We start from the raw sequence: 6,000 nt of genomic DNA on the forward strand, positions 1-6,000 counted from the left end.
GACGCGGCCTTCTCCCGTGGGTGTCATGTTGGAGACATCAAGGGAGTATGATCAGCGGTTCGTGAAAGCCCTGCCTAGTGGGAGGCGGTGGTGGGAATGAGGGATCATTGGATCGAGAGTTGGACAAGAGTCCTGTAGCGAAGATTTGAGATTTCATATTTTTGAGGAGTCGCACGGGACGTAGGACTATAGGAGGAGTGGCGAGAAGGTGATTACATGCCTATGAGCTGTGTCCGGTTTAAGGAATACAAGATTTAAGGTGGGCCATAGGAGTTGGATGTTGACCCCACATGTCATAGGAGTTATTTTCATTACTTCAATTTTTCTGGGTATCCATTGGGTTACCCATGGGCACAATTTCATACCCATATCCTACCCATATATTTTGTGGATATGGATACCCATTACCCCTGGGTACAAAATCTCTCCAACGCTTGCCCATGCCCATTATTTTCGGGTAGGGTACCCATGGGCAAAACTCTGAAAAGCCTTCATCTGTTGCTAACTGAATAGCTGTACGTAAAGCTAAAGCTTCAGCTAGTTCAGGATCAGAAACACCATGTAGTGGTTCAGAAACAGCAGCAACGCATCCACCATCGTGGTTTAAAGCAATAACACTAGCTCCAGACTTGTTCAAGTTAGAGAAAACTGTAGCATCCGAGTAAACCAAGATCATACCTGCCGGCGGCGGAGTCCAGGAAGGATTGGATGAAGCCGACTCACGCCTGTTGACAGGTTTAGAGATGAAAAGATGTTGCATGATCAAATCTGAATATGCACGGATCTTCTCTACTGTACTGCGAATTGGTGGTGCTTCAGGAACATGTCTAGCATCATTACGAGCTTCCCACAAATGCCACATAGTGACGATCAGAATAGTAGCATCTCTATCCGAAGCCCTTGACAGAAAATAAAAAAGCCACCACTTTGTGTTTCTGAAATCAGAACGCCGTAGCACAATGCCGGTCCAGTTTTCTATTGCATCCCACACAGCTGCAGCACGCGGGCAAAAAAGCATGGCATGCTCCACCGTTTCGAGCCGGCCACAGAAGCAGCATGACTCAGCGTCCGGCACATGACGCTGTTGTAACTGAGCACCTGAGGGGAGGCAGTCCTGAGCAAAATGCCAGAGCATGACCTTCATCTTGTTCGGAGCTTTGATAGCCCAAATGGCCTTCCAGCTTTTTTCTTCGATCGCCATGTTTGAACACAAACCATGCCTAGCCTTGCTGTGAGCAATCTGAAACTGCTCCAATCGAGCCATGTTGTAAGCTAAGCGGACCGAAAAATCCCCAGATTTTGTAAATGGCCAGCTAGCAAAATCTTCACCTCCCCGCCTGCTAATAGGAATCCGTAGAATGTCCTCCGCAACATTAGTTCTGAAAAAAGCTCTGACGGACTCTTCATTCCAGGAGCCAGACTCCTCATCAATCAGACATTTGACCTTGACATTTGCAGGGATAGGCAAAAGAGGATGCAGACAACGCGGAGACGTCGATGGGATCCAATGATCAGAGAGGATACAAACATTTTCACCATTACCTATACCCCACTGTATTCCTTTTTTTAACAGTCCCCGACCGGCCAGAATTGCTTGCCACGCAGCCGATGCTGATCTTGGAGCCTCTGCATTCCAGAAATCTGAATTTGGAAAGTATCGTCCCTTAAGGACATGAGCACAGAGGGACGAAGGGTCCGTTAAAAGCCTCCAACCTTGCTTTGCAAGCATTGCCAAGTTGAATAAAGCCATGTCCAGAAAACCCATTCCTCCGAGTGACTTTGGAGTAGTAAGCCACTCCCACGAACGCCAATGTATTTTCCGCTTGCCATCTTCACGACCCCACCACTCATCGGAAATAATTTGACAAAACTTCTCACAAGTGGCTACAGGAAGTTGAAAGCAACTCATAATATACGTCGGAATCGCCTGGATTATCGCTTTCAACAAGGTCTCCTTGCCAGCCCGGGAAATAGGCCGTTCGGACCATCCAAAAATGCTAGCCCAAGCCCGGTCAAGCAGAAACTTGAAGGTCTTTGTTGGGGAGCTACCTATTTCTGTTGGCATACCAAGATAGGAATCATTGAAGGCCTCATTATTAATACCAAGTTGTGATTTAACCCTCTGTTTGACATGTTCTGGGCAACCCTTTCCAAAGAACAAAGCAGATTTGTCTTTATTAATTAACTATCCAGATCCTTGATAGTAGAGGTCCAAGGTAGATCTCAATGCCTCCACACTGCGGGTATCGCTTCTAGCAAAGAAGGTACTGTCATCGGCAAAGAGGAGATGTGAGGTTAGGCAAATTTGACCAACTTAGATGAGTGTTTTGTTCAAGCCACACTAGGGCCTCACATGACATGCATACAAAAAGTGTGGCAATATTCTCTTAGGCTTGCCAACTTGTGACTCTCATTTTATTGAACTAACATTAGGCAAGCTTGGCAAAAATGTGTGGCAAAGTGTAGCAATGCAGGGCCTAGAACCAAACAGCCCCGCGTGTTCGCCCTGGCTTCATGATTCGGGATGCAAGCCATATCGCCCCCATCTCCAACGTGTTCTTCCGGCTCTTTGTGAGCGCCGGCCGTTTCTCTGTCCCGCCACCCTAGTCTCTACCCACATGGAGCGTTCCGCTTCCTCCCTACTCCGTCATGTCAGCGCCAACATGGCCCTGACACGAGAAATCGCCAAGACAGACTAAACATGCTGCCATGACAGAGAAAGAGAAAAGAGCTGCCATGGTAGCGAAACTGGGACAAGTGCCATGGCAGCATATCGGCGAGTCCTAGTGAGAATATTGAAGAAGATGGCTAAGAGTGGGCCAGGAGGGCGAAGAAGAGCCAACGCTCTGCTGGTGGGCCTGATGTGGTTGGATAGGTGTGCATGTGGTGTAGAGTGTGTGAGATTAAGCTGTAGCTGTGGGGTATAAACCGTGGGCATCACTCTGTAAGAGGCACTGAAGAAGCGAATTAAGATTTTGTTTTCCTTATTTCCTTCCCCAAGCTTACCTCTGCCTCACCTACCCCTCCTCTACCAGATCCGATCGATCCATGACCATCGCAGTTGGTATCAGAGCCTCGTCCGGTCAGTGCGCGCTTCCATACTCTCTTGATCGTGCGGTAAAATCCTATGGAAGGTTGCGGATCGCCCTTGGGCTCGATCTGCCTAATTCCCATAGTGGTTTCGCTGGTTCGGACAAGGCAAGTGATCTCTGCCATGGAGGAATTTGATGAGCGACTGATGAAGGAGCTCGAGTCACTGGGGACAAGATTGAGGGGATCTATGCTTGGCTAGACACATTGGACAAGCGGATGAAGGAGCAAACAGTGCACATCAATGTGGTGCAGGCAAAGGTAAACCTCACCACGAACTCTATCGCGAATGTCAGGCAAGAGCTGCTGGTAGAAAAAATAGTACCTAAGTCCACCACAGTTCCAGTATCACCAGGGCGACTGGACAAGAGGGAATTATTCATTCACCACCACCTCGTCGCCCTCCTCCTCCCTTACAGATTCCTTGGCTGACCACTTTCTAGTATCAACTAGATACGGCTCGGGGAGGAGAACCTCAATCGTCTGCTAGAAGAAGTTGGATGCCGAAGAGGAACTTTCCCAAATTTGATGGTTCAGAGGTGAGGATCTGACTAGATGGGTGTGATGACTACTTTGCTCTGTATGACATTCTAGAAAACTTCAAGGTTACTCCGGCCACACTGCATTTGAAGGGTGATGCAGCTCACTAGTATCACACATACAAGCTCTCTGCCGGCTAGGTGACTGGGAGAGTTTCAGAGAGGCTGTGATGGCAGAGTTTGATGTGGATGTGCATAGGGAAACCATGAGGGCCCTGCTGCTTCTGAAACAAGAGGGAACTATACAAGAGTACAAGAGAGAATTTCTTCAATTGGTGTACCAGATTAAACTCTACGAGCCAGCTGACAGTGACATTTTTTTAGTAACAAGGTTTATGTTGGGACTCAACAAAGAACTCAAGGGGCAGTAGAGATTCAGTTTCCAATTACCACAACAGCTGCAACAGCTTTTGCAATAGTGCAAGAAGCAACCTTGACCAGACAAAAGTCAAGTAAGTTTCAGTCTAAAACTTCTTTCAACAAACTAGATAACAGATTCAACACAGGGTCTGGAGATTTGTGGAAAGCCAAACAGCTAAAGGAGTACAGAAGAGCCAATGAATTATGTTTTAGTTGTGGAGAAAAGCTTGCCCCAGGACATATTTGTGCTAAAAAAAGCAGTTGGTGCCGAGCACATGCCATCACAGCAGAGAGGAGGACAATACAAGAATTCCTAATAATATACTTGACGCACTTGCGGTTCAAGAAGCAATTGAAGATGATCTACTATTGTGTGTTAACGCTTTGTCAGGAGGAGCTGAACACACAAAAACTATCAGATCCAGAGCTCTCATCAGGTGTTGCTAATCCTACTAGACTATGGCAACACATAGTTTCATAGACTCAGTTGTGGTTCCCAGAATTACAGTAGAGACCAAACAGATACAAAAGCCTTTAACTGTTCAAGTGGCCAATGAAGAAACAATGGCTTGTAATTCTGAAGTTTCTGCTCTGACTTGGTGGTTTCAAGGTAATACTTTCACTTATCCTGCTAAGGTGGTGGAGCTGGGAGGTTATGGCATTATATTAGTCATGGATTGGCTGGAACAGTGGGGTGCTATGACCTGTCATTGGAAAGAGAAATGGGTGAATTTCAAGTACCAGGACAAACTGATAAATGTACAAGGCATTCAGACTTACCAACAATCTGAATTAAAAGTAATGTCTGTGGATCAAGTGGTCAAGTATTACAAAGGAAATTATATATGGGCCTATTTTATTTCCACAAGACCCTGCCAAATTAGATGATCCTCCTGTGGAAGTACAACAACTATTGCAAACATTTTTAGATGTGTTTCAAGAACCAACAATTTTGCCTCCGGTCATAGCTCTAGATCATGCCTTACACCTCATTCTTGGGGCCACACCAGTAAATTGTAGACCCTAAAAATATTCCCCACTACAAAAGATGAAATTGAGAAACAAGTTAGCAAGATGTTAGCTGAGGGTTTAACTACACCAAGTATGAGCCGTTTTGCTTCACCAGTGTTGTTGGTCAAAAAGAAGGATGGCTCATGGAGGTTTTGTGCAAATTATAGGAACCTCAGTGACATCACAGTCAAAAACAAATTTCCAATGCCTATTGTTGATGAATTACTAGATGAGTTGGCTAGAACTGCTTATTTCTCAAAAGTGGATTTGAGGTCCAGGTACCATCAAATTAGGATGATGGAACAAGATGAATACATGACAACTTTTAAAACTCATAATGGTCATTATCAATTCAAGGTCATTCCATTTGGGCTAGCTACAACTCCAGGTACTTTCCAATGTGTCATGAACTTTATCTTTGCTCCTCAGAATAGAAAATTTGTATTGGTTTTCATGGATGACATATTATGTTTAGAAGAGTTTGGAGCAGTATCTAGAGCATTTTCCCATTGTGTTATCTGATGTCTACTATGCAACCTTCTTCTTGTAGACTCGTGTTGGGCCTCCAAGCGCAGAGTTTTGTAGGACAGTAGCAAATTTCCCTCAAGTGGATGACCTAAGGTTTATCAATCCGTGGGAGGCATAGGATGAAGATGGTCTATCTCAAACAACCCTACAATGAAATAACAAAGAGTCTCTTGTGTCCCCAGCACACCCAATACAATGGTAAATTGTATAGGTGCACTAGTTCGGCGAAGAGATGGTGATACAAGCATAATATGGATGGTAGATATGGGTTTTTGTAATCTGAAAATATAAAAAAAGCAAGGTAGCAAGTGGTAAAAGTGAGCGAAAAGGGTATTGCAATGCTTGGAGACAAGGCCTAGTGTTCATACTTTCACTAGTGCAAGTTATCTCAACAATGATAACATAACTGGATCATATAACAATCCCTCAACGTGCAACGAAGAATCACTCCAAAGTTCCTATCGCGAAGAAC

Source organism: Aegilops tauschii, chromosome 3, assembly GCF_002575655.3.
Source record: "Aegilops tauschii subsp. strangulata cultivar AL8/78 chromosome 3, Aet v6.0, whole genome shotgun sequence".
NCBI lineage: Eukaryota > Viridiplantae > Streptophyta > Magnoliopsida > Poales > Poaceae > Aegilops > Aegilops tauschii.